The following is a 19,080-nucleotide window of genomic DNA, read 5'->3' as shown; positions in this document are numbered from 1 at the left end:
GGGCGGTCCGCAAGTGGTTAAGGTGAATAATGAGTTTCCATTCACTTTTGTATTAGTTAAGTTCTTGGTTTTGAACTAACAGGCTGAATTAACTAGTTTTCTTGAGAAAAGCAGAACCAGAGGCTCTTGGCAACCACCTGTAAGGTGGGGGTGGGTGAGGTGTGATGGTGAAGTGATTCTGAGATTGTTTTCTCGTGACATATTGTATTTTATAAAAAATGGGAACTCAGCACTCCAAGGTATTATAAGTGATAAGTGATATTTTATTTCACATATAGCGCCGCATATCCATATCCACGGACGCAATCCGTGTCTAAAGAAGGTCGAATGTATAGACCGAAACGTTAAACCTATTTTTGGATTACTACTTTTCGCTATATGTGAAATAAAATATGACTTATTGTATAATACCTTGGAGTGCTCAGTTCCCATTTTTTATACGTTGGCGTGGAAGCCTACTCACGCACCCTTGAAACACGGAGTGCTGCGGGATCAAGATAGTACCATATTGTATTTTATGTTAGTAAAAAGATTTGGCTGATAAATTAAATATTTATGTGTGAAAAACACCAAAATTTGGAGAAAATGTGCAAAACTTTAATCTAAATTTAAATGTATCTGCTTGTAAGACATATAGTAATACCACACAAATAGTTACTATTTCATATTATCCATATATCTACTTTATGTTTGCATCGTTTTTTGAACATTCTTTTATTTTTCTAGGACGTTACAAGGCTTAGAACTTTAGCAGCATCTTGTTACAATTTCAAGAAAATTTCAAAAGGCTATCTTTTCAGGTACCAGTTCAGTTCTGAAGTGGCTTTGAGGGCCTTATATATTAGAAAGTCCCCATAAATCACCCCATTTTGAAAACTGCACCCCTCAAAGTATTCAAACAGCATTCAGAAGGTGTTTTAACCCTTTAGGCGTTTCTCAGGAATTAAAGCAATGTAGAGGTATTTACAATAATTTTTTTTTTTTTTTTACAAAATTCATTTGTAATAAAGTTTTTTCTTTAACACAAAAGGTTTTACACGGTCTCCTTTTTAAAAAAAAAATATGTTTTAGGCACCATGTTAGGTATTAAGAGGTCTTGTGGTGCCAAAACAGTAAAGACCCCCCAAAAGTGACACCATTTTGGAAACTACACCCCTCAAGGAAATTATCTAGGGGTATAGTTAGCATTTTGACCCCACAGTTTTTTTGCTAAATGTATTTTAATTAGTCTGAAGTAGTCTGAAAAAACTACAAATTTTTTAATTTTTACAAGGAATAAAGGAGAAAAAGCCCCCAGCATTTTTAAAGCAATTTCTCCCAACTATGGCAATACGCCATATGTGATAATAAACTGCTGTTTGGACCCACAGGAAGGCTTAGAAGGGAAGGAGCGCTATTTTTCCATCAATACAATGGTGTGAGGGCTTATTAATTGCGGGATGAGTTGTATTTTCTGTTGACACGATTTAAAGTACCATATAATGTACTTGGAAACTGAAACTTCTTTGCAGGCTAAAATTGGAAAAAACTACAATTCCTCCATTGGCTTTTTTGTTTTGTTTATACTGCTTTCCCTGTGCAGTAAAAACGACAATTTAATTTTTTTTTCTGCGACTCAATACAATTACAGTAATACCAAATTGATATAGTTTCTTTTTTATATTTAAAAATAAATAAATTATTTTGTTTCACCACATTCCGAGAGGCATCACTTTTTCTATTTTTTTGGTCGATTTAGAGGTGTGAGGGCTTATTTTTTTGCGGGACGAGCTGTAGTTTTTATTGGTACAATTTTTTTGGTACATACAAAGTTCTGGGCACTTTTTACAAAAAATGTTTTTTAGAGCTAAGGCGTTTTAAATTCTTTATTATTTACGGCGTTCACCGTGCGAGTTAAGTAATTGTATATTGTAATAGTTCAGACTTTTACAGACGCAACAATACCAATTTAGTGTATTTTTTTTATTTTTGACATTACTTTAGCGAAAAACTGGGGAAAGGGTTTTCTTTTGGACTTCAAATATTTATTTAATTTTTTTCACTAATAACTTTATTTACTGTTTTTTTTTTTACGCATTTTATTAGTCCCCCTAGGGGACCTGAACCAGTGATCATTAAATTGCTGGTACAATACACTGCAATACTAATGTATGCGCGATCGCTGTTCCTGTCCTTTAGTCCCTGGTGTCAGCTGTAATACACAGCTGACACTCGCAGCGTATGGCACGGGCTCAGCGCGTGAGCCCGCTACATACATCACTCCCCCCCGCACCACGACATGCTATTAAGTCGTGGTGCGTGAAGGGGTTAATGTGCAGCGGATTGTGCAGACTGAAAATTAAAATTTTCCACTGATATGCCATTTTAGTGCACAATATGTTGTGCCCAGTTTATGCCACTGAAGACGAATACCTCATAAAACATTAATCGGGTTCTCCAAGGTATGGCAATGCCATATATGTGGAAGGAAACTGCTGTTTGGGCACGTTGCAGGGCTCATAAAGGGAGGGAGCGCCATTTTGCTTTTGGGGCGCAGATTTAGCGTATACGTATGTAAGCTGTGCGGAGTACATCAGGGCATAATAAGAGGGTATAATAATGGGGTAAATAAATAATAATCCGCAGATATGTGCCCGGTGTCGCACTGATAAATGGTGCCCAATCTTATCCGCTTTTGGAACGATCTGCACATTTTCCATCGCCATATTCTGAGAGCCTGAACTTTTGAATTTTTTTCTCCAACGGAGCTGTGCGAGGGCTTATTTGTTGCGAGACAATCTGCAGTTTTCATTGGAACCATTTTGAGGTACATGCGTTTTTTTTATCGCGTTTTCTTCCATTTTTTGGCAAACAAGGTGACCAAATTCTGACAATGTTTTTTATTCTTTTCTTTTACGGCGCTCACCTTGGGCTATAAATGACAATTTAACTTTATTCTGCGGGTCGATACGATTACATCAATACCATATGTATATAATTTTTTTTATATTTTACAGCGTTTGCACAATAAAATCACTTTTTTTTAAATAAAATTCTTTATTTTTTGTGCCACCATATTCTGAGAGCCATAACTTTTCTATTTTTCAGTCACAAAAGGTGTGGAAGGGACTTGTTTTTTTGCGTGGCGGGTTGTAGTTTTTATTGGTACTATTTTGGGGTACTTGCGACTTTTTGATCACTTTTTATTGTATATTTTGGGAGGGGTGGTGACCAAAAAATAGAGATTCTGGCACTGTTTTTTTACTTTTATTTTTGCAGTGTTCACCGTGCGGGAAAAATAACATTACCGTTTTATAATTTGGGTCGTTACGAACGCGGTGATACCAAATATGTGTACTTTTTGTAACATGTTCATTTTTTTCCTATAATAAAAGACTAAGGCCCTATTCACACGACAGGGATTCCCACTCGTTTTTTGACCAGCCGTCACACGGCCGCAGTGGGAAAAATAGACCCTAAATGGGGCTATTCACACGGCCAATTTGTTGATGCCTGGTAAACCGGGCAGTCAAAAAATGGAGCATGCCCTATTTTCGGCTGTTCTCCCGGCCGCATGGCTCCCATAGAATTCTATGGGGTTGAGTAAAGCACGGCTGACACTTCGATGTGATCTGAGTGACAGCCGTGCTTTCTGCCGCTTATTCGCTCTCTTCTCACAGTGCGAAGAGCATGAGAGGAGGAGGAGGGTCTTTTTTTGCTCCATGTAGGAGCGGAATCCCTAATCCCCCGCCACAGCGTTGCCGAAGCGGTGGCCGGGGATTCCGCTCCATGAGAAGTCCTTGACTTCACTCTCCATATATGGACAGTCACATCAGGGACTTCTCCCGGAGTGATCCCCTACTCCTGAAGCGGAATCCCCGTTTGCTGTGGCCAGTGTTTACGCTCCAGGAGAAGTCCCTGACTTCAGTCTCCATATATGGACAGTAACGTCAGGAACTTCTGAAGCGGAATCCCCGATGCTGTGGCTGGTGACTCCGATCCAGGAGAAATCCCTGACGTCACTCTCCATATATGGAGACAGTGATGTCAGGGACTTCTGAAGCGGAATCCACAGCGCTGTGGCCGGTGATTCTGATCCAGGAGAAGTCCCTAAAGTCACTGTCAATATATGGACACAGTGACGTCAGGGGCTTCTCCTGGAACGGTCCCCCACAGTGGCGCTATATACTGGAAGGTAGGGGGGTGCCATCTATGGCGGGTGCTATATTAAAGGGGGCTGTGTAGCACTACTTACAGGGGGGCTGAGTGGCACTACCTACAGAAGAGCTGTATCGCACTACCTACAGGGGGCTGTGCGGCACTACCTATAGGGGGCTGTGTGGTATTACCTACAGAGGGCTGTGTGACACTACCTACAAGGGGGGCTGTGTGGCACTACCTACAGGGGGGCTGTGGCAGTATCTACAGAGGGCAGTGTGTGGCAGTATCTACACCGTGTTCCAAATTATTATGTAAATGTTATTTTTCGCTGATTTTCCTAAATAGTCGACGCAAATGACAGTCAGTATAATCTTCAAGCCAATAACCGTTGGAGTATAATGCAAATTTTATTGAACAAATCTCCTAATGATAATAGGTTTTTTTTTAGAAGTAAAAAACTCAAAATGCACTGTTTCAAATTATTATGCACAACAGAGATCAAAACATTTTAAAGGTTGTAAAGAGAACTAAAATGGTAATTTGTTGAATTTGCAGCATCAGGAGGTCATATTTACAAAAATCAAAAGTTCTTTCAATAAAAAAAAACTTAACAGGCCAAGTTACATGTTAACATAGGACCCCTTCTTTGATATCACCTTCACAATTCTTGCATCCATTGAATTTGTGAGTATTTGGACAGTTTCTGCTTGAATATCTTTGCAGGATGTCAGAATAGCCTCCCAGAGCTTCTGTTTTGATGTGAACTGCCTCCCACCCTCATAGATATTTTGCTTGAGGATGCTCCAAAGGTTCTCAATAGGGTTAAGGTCAGGGAAACATGGGGGCCACACCATGAGTTTCTCTCCTGTTATGCCCATAGCAGCCAATGACACAGAGGTATTCTTTGCAGCATGAGATGGTGCATTGTCATGCATGAAGATAATTTTGCTACGGAAGGCACGGTTCTTCTTTTTTGTACCACGGAAGAAAGTGGTCAGTCATAAACTCTATGTACTTTGCAGAGGTCATTTTCACACCGTCAGGGACCCTAAAGGGGCCTACCAGCTCTCTCCCCATGATTCCAGCCCAAAACATGACTCATCAACCATCCACTACTCCATCCATCTGGACCATCCAGAGTTGCACGGCACTCGTGAGTAAACAACACGATTTGAAAATTAGTCTTCATGTATTTCTGAGCCCACTGCAACCGTTTCTGCTCGTGAGCATTGTTTAGGGGTGGCCGAATAATAGCTTTATGCACACTTGCAAACCTCTGGAGAATCCTACACCCTGAGGTTCGCGGGACTCCAGAGGCACCAGCGGCTTCAAATACCTGTTTGCTGCTTTGCAATGGCATTTTAGCAGCTGCTCTCCTAATCCTATTAATTTGTCTGGCAGAAACCTTCCTCATTATGCCTTTATCTGAACGAACCCGTCTGTGCTCTAACTTATGTAACTTATAACTTATAACTTTTATTTTTAAACTTTTATAAAACATTTTTATTAACTAATTTATACTTTTGTTTACGTGTCTTACTAGGGGACTTGAAGACTTGCAGCTCTGATCGCTGCTAGAATACATTACACTACCTGGGTAGTGTAATGTATTCTAAGGGTATGCATACAAGCTTATTAAAAAACTTCTGAAAATACGGAGCTATTCAAGGGAAAACAGCTCCTGATTTTCAACTGTTTTTTAATCAAACTTGCGATTTTCGCTGTGTTTTTACAGCCGTTTTTGGAGCTGTTTTTCTATAGAGTCAATGAAAAACGGCTCCAAAAACAGCTCAAGAAGTGACATGCACGTGGGTGGCTGCTGATCTGCTCTAATCTCCTTAATTGCGGCGATTGCATTGGACCGCCACATCTAAGGGGTTAAGTGCCAAAATCAGTGGCGATGGGCCGCTGATTGGCAACAGGCAGAGCAGGGCAGGCATCCTGCACAGTTAACTGCCGCTGCGGTATAGCGCCACGCAGCGGTTAACTGTTAGACTACAGACGTAACTGCACGTCAAGGTGCGCGAAGTTACTGCTCACCTTGACGAGCAGTTACGTCAAGGTGCGGGAAGGGGTTAATAATATGTACGGTTTGTTTGCCATTGCTGTTGGTGCACTCGGTCACAAATATTATATACATTCTTCTCGTGTGGGATGTACAGCACGTAGTTACAACAATATACAGAAGGAGCAGGCTGGCAAAATTTCTGGCTTTTTGTTCTATGTGACTGCAGAGTTTGGGCCAAAGGCGACCTCCTTTGAAGTCTGCTTAGGCCTAGTAGACCTCAAGATTGTGTCTGTGTCTGCGTACTTTGGGCCTATCGCCCCTATTGTAGATGGTGGTTGCTGGCTGCTTACCAAAAGGCCCTTTTAGACCTATTGTATGAGAACTGGCAATATTCTAAGTCATTTTCTTGTTGCTGGACACTGCAAGCTCGCTCTTTACTTTGACTATCCTGAAAGTCTGCTTTACTTTCCGCCTCTAAATGCCTAGCTAGCTCTCTTCACAGTGTGTGGGCTACCTCCCCGACCACTGCTTGCTTTCCGGGACCCTGCAGCAGCTAGAGTTCCTAGCACAAATATAGCCTAGCCCGGTCCTCATATGGCGCCTCAGTTCCAGTTCTTTCCTCAGACTTAGCGCTTCTATAATTAGGTCCACCGCAGCAACGGAAATGGACAAATGCTCACTCCCTCAAAAGCTACGCTCACTACGCTCTCCTCTCTTCTCTGCAAAGTAGGCAGTTCAGTCAATACAAAGACACATTTTTCAATAGGGAGCAGTTATAGGCATAATTCTTGTCTAAAAAAAAAGGCACGTAATATCTCAACAAAATAGAATAAAAATCAAGTTACTTCACAAAATAACTTGTGTACCTTGTGTGTTGTATAGATCATTGTCTGTAGACCTACTTGAAAACCTGAAGATTGCGATTTTTTTTTAGCACATTAACTTTTTAAAAGTAACTTACTATGTGATAGGTTTTTTCCAATAACCTAATGGTCATTTGACTGGAAATAATATTCTGCTGGGTGGAATCCTCTATTTATGTATAGAGGCTTCATTGGGTAAGAGGCCATAGCCTTGACCTGAATCCCAGCTAGCGCGTTCCTATGCATAAAGATTCTGAAGGGTTCTATTCAAACTGAATATGCGGGGGGAGGCCAGTTTGCCATCTGTGCTATGGAAAAATCCTGGGGTCAGTAGGACAGAGACCACAGCTGGCTGACCTGTGTGACAGAGAACTGTCTGAGTTGTGGCTCATGTCCTCCGACCCCTGCTAGCTGTCTGGGTTATTTGATGCTATGACATGCTAATGGGGGTCTATGCCTTTTGCCAGTTCAGGGCTGATATTAGTCCTCACACTTTATTTTGCCAGCAAATACTTTTTATTGCTACAGTTGTACCCTAAAGTTTCCAGGTGTTTAAGATTTTGAAAACTATATTACTTTAAATACAATATTCATACAATGAATTTCATAATAATGTAAAAGATGATTTTTATTAAACACTTCTAAACATAATAAATAGATTTAATGCCATTTCCCATAGAAATTAATCTGTGGATACCATTGAAAAATTGTGGATTCCACTGACAATGTAATATATGGTAAAAAAATTTTTATTTCTATCATATTGGGATGTGTCTTGGGGAGGGTGTATATACTTAAAGGGGTATATCCCTAATGGGGTATTCCCATTTCAGACATTTATGGTGCATTCACAGGTTATGTCATTAATGTCTGATAGGTTTGTGTCCCACTCTGCGTCCCGCACTTATATGAAGAACGGGGATCTCCTGACCCCCTATCCCCCTGGTGAGGAGGCCGCATCTAGGCAGAGAATAATTGGAGAGGTGGCATGTGGGCGGCCAAGGGCAGACATTCCACTGGTGCAACCTGTGCAGCAGTACTGGGGCCCTCTAGGTACGGGGGCTCACTGTACTGTCACCTTAAGAAGCCTTCTTCAGTCTAATTCCTGGACTAATGAATTTTATGGCCAACAATTACTGACGGATTGTCAGAGAGACATAAGACATATTTAGGGTATGTTCACACGGCCTATTTTCAGACATAATTCGGGCATTTTGCGCCTCAAATTACGCCTGAAAAGACGGCTCCATTACGCCTGCAAACATCTGCCCATTGCTTGCAATGGGTTTTACGATGTTCTGTTCAGACGAGCTGTCATTTTATGCGTCGCTGTCAAAAGACGGCGTGTAAAAAGACTCCCGCGTCAAAGAAGTGCATGTCCCTTCTTTGGACATTTTTGGAGCCGTTTCATTGACTCCATTGAAAAACAGCTCCAATTACGTCCGTAATGGATGCCGCAAAAAAACGTGAGTACTTGCAAAAACGTCTGAAATTCAGCAGCTTTTTTCGCCTTAAAACAGCTCCGTAATTTCAGACGTATTTTGCGTTTGCTTGTGAACATACCCTTATGATGAGATATTGGAGAGCTAGGGGCCCATACACAGTTCTTGCATAGGGGCACTCAGCTGTCTGTGTCCGCCCCTGTGTACAGCTCTCTTTATTCACTTCTATGGGAGTTATGAAAATGTGGCCACATCTACATATATTCTCTACTTGGATGCAGTGCCATCCCTTCTCCAGATAGGTGGGGGTTCCAGAAGTAGGACTCGCACCTATCAGACACTTTTTGGCACACCCTGGATGGATAACATGGAGAGGACATAGGTTTGATTTATTTAATTAAACCGACGCATACAATACAGAAGATTAAACTAAACTTGTTTTGTTAAATCAATTTCAAACCAAAATATGGAGATGTCTATGATCTAACTCCCCCACTATGAGCCAGAATGAAGAGCCACTCTGTAAGACATCTGAACAGCCGCCATTTAATACTACATTTCTGGCTGCAGGGGAAATGCCTGACTCACAGAGGCAAACAGCTGACTTTTCTGGGCGCTGTTTCCTCTAAGTTGTGCACTCTGGAAATGATAGAGTTAAAAATTGCAAACCCGTTGCTTTAACACTTTGCATTCTAGAGCACACAGCTTAGAAGGAACACTGGTGCCAGTAGCCGGAATTGTGTTTTGTAGCTGATCGTAGCAGCTGATGAGACACCCTCTTTAAGTAAAAAAATAAATAAAACATAATCAAAATGTAAAGGATCTGCCAGGCACTGCGGGGTTAACTCCCAGAACTAATCAGTCAGCACCTGAGAATACATCCCTGAGACTGACTCCTGCTTCCACCATTCAGGCTGGCAGGCTTAGGAGTGGGAGAGCCTATCGTAACCTGGCCAGACTCAGCTAGCTCCCGCCCTCGGTCTGTTTAAGCCTGCACTTCCTATCCCTCGGTGCTTGTTATTGCTTTTGTTTCCTTCCTTGTGGTTCCTGGCCCAGCTACAGCTCCTGCTATTTTTGATCCTGCTCCATACCGACCCTTTCTTACCGACTACTCTTCTGCTTTTCGTTTTGTACCTCGCACACTCCTGGCTTGACTCGGCTCGTTCACCACTCTGGTTGCTCACGGTGTTGCCGTGGGCAACGGCCCCTTTTCCTTGCTTGTGTTCCTTGTATGTTTGTCGTGTTTGTCGTGCACTTACTGAGCGCAGGGACCGCCGCCCAGTTGTACCCCGTCGCCTAGGGCGGGTCGTTGCAAGTAGGCAGGGACAGAGTGGCGGGTAGATTAGGGCTCACTTGTCCGTCTCCCTACCCCCTGCCGTTACATACCTACATAATAACAAGCCCATACCTAGTCTACCCCTGGTCCCTGACACCACTATGGATCCCCGTGAGACCCTGGCTCAGCAAATGCAGGGTCTCTCCCTACAGGTCCAGGCCCTGGCTCAGAGGGTCAACCAGCCTGATGCTACCCTGGTAGTTCCCCGCACCGCACCTCTTGAACCCCACCTCAAGTTGCCCGACCGGTTCTCACTGGACCGGAGGACTTTTCTCTCCTTTCGGGAGAGTTGTAGGCTTTACTTTCGTTTAAAGCCTCATTCCTCAGGTTCTGAGAGCCAGCGGGTGGGTATAATTATGTCCCGGCTCCAGGAAGGGCCCCAAGAGTGGGCCTTCTCCTTGGCTCCTGACGCCCCTGAACTTTCCTCCGTTGATTGTTTCTTTTCTGCTCTCGGACTTATTTATGACGAGACTGACAGGACTGCCTTTGCCGAGAGTCAGCTGGTGACCTTAAGTCAGGGTAAGAGACCTGTTGAGGAGTATTGCTCTGACTTTCGGAAGTGGTGCGTAGCTTCTCGGTGGAATGACCCTGCCTTAAGGTGCCAGTTTAGGTTGGGTCTGTCGAATGCCCTGAAAGACCTGCTAGTTAGCTATCCCTCTTCTGACTCCCTAGACCAGGTTATGGCTTTAGCGATACGACTTGACCGACGTCTCAGGGAACGACAACGTGAACGTTTATGTGTTTTCTCCTCCGACTCCCCCATGATGCCTCCCGAAGCTCCGTTGCTTCGTTCCTCCACGAAAGATTCAGAGATACCTATGCAACTCGGGGCCTCCGTGTCCCCCCAACAACGTAGAGAATTCCGCAGGAAGAATGGTCTCTGCTTCTACTGTGGGGACGACAAGCATCAAGTGAACAACTGTCCTAAGCATAAGGTTGCAGCCGGAGTACTTCCGCGCCTAAGTGATCATCGGGGAGGTCACTTGGGCGCACAGGTATTTCCCGTAAATATGAAACGTACTAAGATCTTGCTTCCCTTTCTGGTCTCTTTTGGTGGTAGGTCTGCTACCGGCAGTGCTTTCGTGGATTCAGGGTCCTCTACTAATATCATGTCTGTGGAATTTGCTATGTCCCTTGCTATGCCTCTTATTGATTTGCCTAAACCTGTCCCGGTAGTGGGTATCGACGCCACTCCTCTTGCTAATGGTTATTTTACACAGCATACCCCTGTTTTTGAACTCCTTGTTGGCTCCATGCATTTGGAGCAATGCTCTGTACTGTTGATGCAGGGATTATCGTACGATTTGGTGCTAGGTCTTCCCTGGTTGCAGTTGCATAATCCTACGTTTGACTGGAATACTGGGGAGCTAACCAAATGGGGTAATGAATGTTGTACGTCATGTTTTTCTGTTAATTCTATTTCTCCCCCTAAGGAGGCGAATACGCTACCCGAGTTTGTTCAGGACTTCGCTGATGTTTTCTCTAGGGAGGCCTCCGAAGTGTTACCTCCTCATAGAGAATACGATTGCGCTATCGAATTGGTACCAGGAGCTAAGCTTCCTAAGGGTAGGATATTTAATCTTTCTTGTCCCGAACGTGAAGCTATGAGAGTGTATATCCAGGAATCCCTGGCCAAGGGTTACATTCGTCCCTCTTCTTCTCCGGTAGGTGCTGGCTTCTTCTTCGTGGGGAAGAAGGATGGTGGTCTTAGGCCATGCATTGACTACCGTAGCCTGAATAAGGTCACGGTAAGGAACCAGTATCCCCTTCCTTTGATTCCTGATCTCTTTAATCAGGTTCAGGGGGCCCAATGGTTTTCTAAATTGGATCTACGGGGGGCGTATAACCTTATTCGCATCAAAGAGGGGGATGAGTGGAAGACTGCGTTTAACACGCCCGAAGGCCATTTCGAATACCTCGTCATGCCCTTTGGGTTGTGTAATGCCCCTGCGGTCTTCCAGAATTTCATAAATGAGATTTTGAGAAATTACCTGGGGATTTATTCTGGTAGTGTACCTTGATGACATACTGGTGTTTTCCAAGGACTGGTCCTCCCACGTGGAGCATGTCAGGAAGGTGCTCCAGGTCCTTCGGGAAAATAAACTGTTTGCCAAAACCGAAAAATGTGTGTTTGGGGTACAGGAGATTCCATTTTTGGGTCAAATCCTCACTCCTCATGAATTCCGCATGGACCCAGCCAAGGTTCAGGCTGTGGCGGAATGGGTCCAACCTGCCTCCCTGAAGGCGTTACAGTGTTTTTTGGGGTTTGCTAATTATTACAGGAGATTTATTGCTAACTTCTCGGTCATCGCTAAGCCCCTTACGGACCTCACTCGCAAAGGTGCTGATCTCCTCCACTGGCCTCCTGAGGCTGTCCAGGCTTTTGAGGTACTTAAGAAGTGCTTTGTCTCGGCCCCGGTGCTGGTTCAGCCCAACCAAATGGAGCCATTTATCGTGGAAGTTGACGCATCTGAGGTGGGAGTGGGGGCTGTCTTGTCCCAGGGTACCAGGTCCCTCACCCATCTCCACCCCTGTGCCTACTTCTCCAGGAAGTTTTCGCCAACTGAAAGTAACTATGATATTGGCAACCGCGAACTCTTAGCCATTAAATGGGCTTTTGAAAAGTGGCGCCACTTCCTGGAGGGGGCTAGGCACCAGGTAACGGTCCTTACCGACCACAAGAATCTGGTGTTCCTAGAATCTGCCCGGAGGCTAAACCCGAGACAAGCTCGATGGGCGTTATTTTTTACCAGATTCAATTTTTTGGTTACCTATAGGGCTGGGTCTAAAAATATTAAGGCTGATGCACTGTCGCATAGCTTCATGGCCAGCCCTCCTTCGGAGGAAGATCCTGCTTGTATTTTGCCTCCAGGTATAATCATTTCCTCGATCGATTCTGATTTAGTCTCTGAAATTGCTGCTGATCAAGGTGCAGCTCCCGGGAACCTTCCTGAGAACAAGCTGTTTGTTCCCCTGCAATTCCGGCTAAGGGTACTTAGGGAAAATCATGACTCCGCACTATCTGGCCATCCAGGCATCCTGGGTACCAAACACCTCATTACCAGAAATTATTGGTGGCCTGGGTTGCCTAAAGACGTTAAGGCCTACGTCGCCGCTTGTGAGGTTTGTGCTAGGTCCAAGACTCCCAGGTCCCGACCAGCGGGCTTACTGCGTTCGTTGCCCATTCCCCAGAGACCTTGGACACATATCTCCATGGATTTTATCACCGATTTGCCTCCATCCCAAGGCAAGTCGGTGGTGTGGGTGGTGGTGGACCGCTTCAGTAAGATGTGCCACTTTGTGCCCCTCAAGAAACTACCCAACGCCAAAACGTTGGCTACCTTGTTTGTCAAACACATCCTGCGTCTCCATGGGGTCCCTGTCAATATTGTTTCGGACAGAGGGGTACAATTTGTTTCATTGTTTTGGAGAGCCTTCTGTATGAAGTTGGGGATTGATCTGTCCTTCTCCTCTGCCTTCCATCCTGAAACCAATGGCCAAACGGAGAGGACTAATCAGTCTCTAGAACAATACTTAAGGTGTTTTGTCTCTGACTGTCAATTTGATTGGGTCTCTTTCATTCCCCTCGCCGAATTTTCCCTTAATAACCGGGTCAGTAACTCGTCTGGGGTCTCTCCTTTTTTTTGTAATTTTGGGTTTAATCCACGGTTCTCCTCCGTTTCACCTGGTAGTTCCAACAATCCTGAGGTAGAGGTCGTTCATCGGGAACTGTGCACAGTCTGGGCCCAGGTTCAGAAAAACCTAGAGGTGTCCCAGAGCGTACAAAAAACTCAGGCTGATAAAAAACGTTCTGCTAACCCCCTGTTTATGGTCGGGGATCTGGTGTGGTTGTCGTCTAGGAACTTGCGTCTCAAGGTTCCGTCCAAGAAGTTTGCTCCCCGGTTTATTGGGCCGTATAAGGTCATTGAGGTCCTCAATCCTGTCTCCTTCCGGCTGGAGTTACCCCCGTCTTTTCGGATACACGACGTGTTTCATGCCTCCCTCCTCAAACGCTGCTCCCCGTCCTTGGCTCCCTCGAGGAGACCTCCTGTTCCCATCCTCACCCCGGAGGGGGTGGAATTCGAGGTGGCCAGGATTGTGGACAGCAAGATGGTCCAAGGCTCCCTCCAGTACCTGGTCCATTGGAGAGGATACGGGCCCGAGGAGAGGACTTGGGTACCCGCCCGGGATGTTCACGCTGGGGTATTGGTCAGGAGGTTCCACCTGCGTTTCCCCAGTAAGCCAGGTCCAGTTAGAAAGGGTCCGGTGGCCCCTCATAAAAGGGGGGGTACTGTAAAGGATCTGCCAGGCACTGCGGGGTTAACTCCCAGAACTAATCAGTCAGCACCTGAGAATACATCCCTGAGACTGACTCCTGCTTCCACCATTCAGGCTGGCAGGCTTAGGAGTGGGAGAGCCTATCGTAACCTGGCCAGACTCAGCTAGCTCCCGCCCTCGGTCTATTTAAGCCTGCACTTCCTGTCCCTCGGTGCTTGTTATTGCTTTTGTTTCCTTCCTTGTGGTTCCTGGCCCAGCTACAGCTCCTGCTATTTTTGATCCTGCTCCATACCGACCCTGGCTTACCGACTACTCTTCTGCTTTTCGTTTTGTACCTCGCACACTCCTGGCTTGACTCGGCTCGTTCACCACTCTGGTTGCTCACGGTGTTGCCGTGGGCAACGGCCCCTTTTCCTTGCTTGTGTTCCTTGTATGTTTGTCGTGTTTGCCGTGCACTTACTGAGCGCAGGGACCGCCGCCCAATTGTACCCCGTCGCCTAGGGCGGGTCGTTGCAAGTAGGCAGGGACAGAGTGGCGGGTAGATTAGGGCTCACTTGTCCGTCTCCCTACCCCCTGCCGTTACACAAAAGCTAAAGACATAAATCCCTATATGTGTAAAAAAGCGACATAAAAATTATATAAATAGCCAGACAACTTTTGAGATGTTTAACCAAACCATTGCACAAATGAGCCTGTCTTTAAGGCCACATGCACATGACGTGTATTATGTGCAGATTTAACAAACGTATTTCCCTGTGGCAAATCCTCAGTGTGGTACAGTACCAGCAAAGTAAATTTCAAGTACAGGTTGCCGAATTTTTTCGCATGTAATTTGACCTGCAGTACGAATTATGGACCCATTCTTTTCTATTGCTCTGAAACACCTTCCCATATGTTTAAGGGAAGGTGTCCGTGCTGTAGAAAGGCTCCGCAAAAGATAGAAAATTTTTTGCTTTTTACGGACCGTGCTCCCATACTTTATATAGAAGCATGGCCCGCAAATGCGGGCGGCTGTCTGCGTCCGTCAGCGTCCGGCCATTGCCTGTAATCACGGACCGTGATTTCGGGCAAGGTCGTGTGCAAGGGGCATTAGAAAAATGTTCAGCTCGGAATTGAAAGAAGCTCTCTGAGTCATGCGTTAAAATAAGATGTATGTATTCTTTTCAAATATTACCAATTCAAATGGTCTTCCAGAGGGTGAAATTTCTAGTGAACTTTCTCCAAAATAGTACTTTTTTGAGAAAGAAAAAGGGATAAATAGGTAAGGCACTGAGATCACAGACAATGAAAGGATAGATGTAGGGCAGACTAATCTTAATGGTTGTGTAAACGTAGACACAACACCATTGTAGGCTCGATGAGGTGACCATAGCAGCACCTTCCAAGCCTCATGATGCTCAAGCGGAGGATTCCTAACCTTAGCTGTAGACATCAAAATGTAGGAAAAGCAAAAAGGGAGGAAGACTTTCAGTACCCCCGTCGATTTCTTTATTGGTGTGTATCAACTATTTTTCTTAAGTGCCTGTTTTATTACCTGTTTTTCTATTTAGATGCTATACAAGCGTATTTCTCAAAAACCTTTATTTCTTTATCATGCTGGCTGTTAATCGGTGATATGCAATATATAATAGTTAAGCAGCCATTTCAGGGTGGAGACTTTAGTGTTTTTCAATAGGGTCACTGGCAGGAAGCCCTTTAAAGATGCTCTGTCACTAGTTTAGTAATGACCTATCTCCTAGCTAATCTGGTGGGGGTACCTCACAGCCTCTGACGCTGTCCTATCAGCATGAAGCTGCATCACACAGTATGAGAGAGTGGGGCTGAAGGGAAGGGGGATCACTTCAAACAGCCATATCTCGGGCTGTGGAACAGCGTTTCTGGTGGCATATGAAAGAGTAGATTCTAATCTTTCATATGACACCAGGATCGCATTTCTAGCTGTGACTAGGGCGATTCTAGCTTTTCTGCTGCCTGAGGCGAAAATTGAAATGGCGCCCCCAGATTTTGATTGACATCCCCCTGGCTGTTCTACATCACTAGCAGCCTCCTACAACCCTTGGAGATGTGCTGTTGCCTTGTACAGGCATTCGCGGTGCAGCCGGGCAGAGTACACCTCGCTGTATGGTGCGTGCCCATGTAGTACAAGGCAATGGCGCAGCCGAGAAAGTTGAAGGAGACTGGTAGTGATGTATAACAGCTAGAGTGATGTCAATCAAGAAAGTTGGGGTTGGAAGCAGGACTGAGTGACTCTTCAGGATAGCGGCACCGCTCTATGACCCTTTATATAGTAATTAGCATATAGTGTGCGCCGTTTTAAAAGTTGATTTTATCGATTTTTCTGCATCTGAAAACAACATACAGGGGAATGTTTGGAAATATTGTCAGGTCATGTATTAACGCATGGTGGTGGTTCAAGGGGTTAAAACTACCTGACAGGTAGTGTACAACACCAGAACCAAGCTCAATACATATATATAGTACTAGAACCAAGCTCAGTAAATAAATACTGCACCAGAACAAATCTCAGTACATAAATACAGCACCAGCACAAATACAGCTCAATTTAGTGCAACCTCTGCAGTATAGGTTTGTACGGCATAAAACTGCAGCACCCAGCATGGCCCAAACAATGGTAAGGATATGCTGGGAGTTACTGTTTCACAAAAAATAAAATCATACCACCCATCATCTCACTGCAGATCATACAGTGGCTACAGTACTGATTAGAGGCAGAATAAACATTTATGTTAAGTGACGATCTCAGATTCTAGTTGTTCTTTTTCTCTTTTATTCTTCATCTGGTCCAGGCCCTTATGACGACTTCTCCCAGCCTCAGCCCATTACTGCAGTTTGCCGCTCAGATGTCTTCAGCTACTCACTATTCAAACATTTCTGCACCTATAAACGAAGATAAAATTCTCATGGTGCCACCCACTGTTGCCCTTAATATAATAGTTCCATACACTGCACCTCTAATTATAATAGCACCATACACTGTCCCTTATTATAATAGCACCATACACTGTGTCACACACACACACACACACACACACACACACACACACACACACACACTCTCACACACAGTGATCCCCGTAGATAGTTCCCCCATGAAGCCACCTGTAGATAGTGCCCAACATATAGCCGCCCTGTAGATAGCTCCCCACATATAGCTCCCCCTGTATATAGTGCCCCACATATAGCCCCCCCCTGTTGATGGTGCCCCACACATAGCCCCCTTGTATATGTTGCCCCTCATATAGCCCCCCTGTATATGGTGTCCCACATATAGACCACCCTGTATATGGTGTCCCACATATAGCCCCCTGTAGATAGTGACCCACATATAGCCTCCCTTGTAGATTGTGCCCCACATATAGTGCCCCCTGTATACATTGCCCCACATATAGCCCCCCTGTATATAGTATCCTACATATAGCCTCCCCTGTAGATTGTGCCCCACATATAGCCTCCCCTGTAGATAGTGTCCCACATATAGCTCACCCCTGTAAAAAAAACAACTTTACATACTCACCTTGATTTCGTTCCTACGCAGTCCTGTGTCAATGCAGGCATGCTCTCTTCTGAGCAGGTCTGCTGGGGCTGAATGACGGCGCTGATTGGAAGGGCAGAATGACTAGCCTCGTTAATCAGCGCCTTTCAACAACGGAAGCGGCGTGATGACGTCAGCATCGTTGAAAGGTGGTGATTGGCAGGGCAGAATGACTTGCCCTGCAAATCAGTGTCTTTCAACAACGGAAACGGCGCTAGCATAGGTGAAAGGCGCTGATTGGCGGGGCAAGTCATTCTGCCCTGCCAATCAGCGTCAATGTAAAGCGAAACTTGCCCGGCCATACTGAAGCAGGTACAATTAGTGAAGGAGGGGGTGGCGGTGGCCTTTTTTCAGTATCGCCGCCGCCCCCTCAGAGAGACAGCAGGACGCCGCCTGAGGGGAGAAGCTCATCTATCCTCATAGACTCTGCGGCCCTGGCTGTGACACAACCGGAGATATCGCCAGTTGAATACACAGTCGGGAATGGAAACTGTATGCTATAAGATCAGGCTGTGTTGCTGGGCAGGGAGAGAAGCTGTATGATTGTACAGAAAACTTTACACCGCCCAGAGTGAAAAGAAAAAGTCACCTCCTATTTGGCAAGTATGGCCAGATTAGCATGGTCAGAAAAATGAACATAACTTTGCAAATAATAAACATTTTTTTTAAAACATATCAAACAGTAGTGATCAGCAGCAAAGCGCCTATTAGATTAGTTATGGGATAGGGAATTAGTAAACTAGGGACAGAGTCCCTTTAGGGTATGTGCACACGCTAGCTGTCATTTACGTTTGAAAAGACAGACTGTTTTCAAGAGAAAACAGCTGCCTCGTTTCACACGTAAATGCTCCTCCTCGTAATATACGAGGCGTCTGAGACGCTCGTAAATCTTGAGCTGTGCTTCATTGAGTTCAATGAAGAACAGCTCAAATTACGTGGCAAAGAAGTGCCCTGCACTTCTTTGCCGAGGCAGTCAATTTACGCGTCGTAGTTTGACAGCTGTCAAACGACGACGCGTAAATTACAGGTCGTCTGCACAGTACGTCGGCAAACCCATTCAAATGAATGGGCAGATGTTTGCCGACGTATTGCAGCCCTATTTTCAGATGTAAAACGAGTTAAACAGGTTGACTATACGTGAAGTGTGGAAGACAAAGCATAGATGAAATGTGAAAGACCCTGATCTTGGTAGAGGAGAAAGAGAAGTCAGATATTAAACAAGCAAGTACATATTTTACATGATAATATGTTTATTATTTTGCTCTTTCCTTTAGAAGCTAAAGTGATGTAATGGCAGTGAATAATATTACTCGTTCCCTTAATGAAAAGAGCAGCGCACTCATTAATAAATAGTTTGTAAACATATTAATGAAGGTAAACCTTTATTATGGTAAAAAATGGTGACAATAATATCAGCTACACAATATCTGAATAAGCATATTACCACACATTTTTCCATG

The sequence above is a fragment of the Rhinoderma darwinii genome, chromosome 2 (genome assembly GCF_050947455.1).
Source record: "Rhinoderma darwinii isolate aRhiDar2 chromosome 2, aRhiDar2.hap1, whole genome shotgun sequence".
In the NCBI taxonomy this organism is placed as follows: Eukaryota; Metazoa; Chordata; class Amphibia; order Anura; family Rhinodermatidae; genus Rhinoderma; species Rhinoderma darwinii.
The sequence above is the reverse complement of the archived record's forward strand: the minus strand, read 5'-3'. Positions refer to the sequence as shown.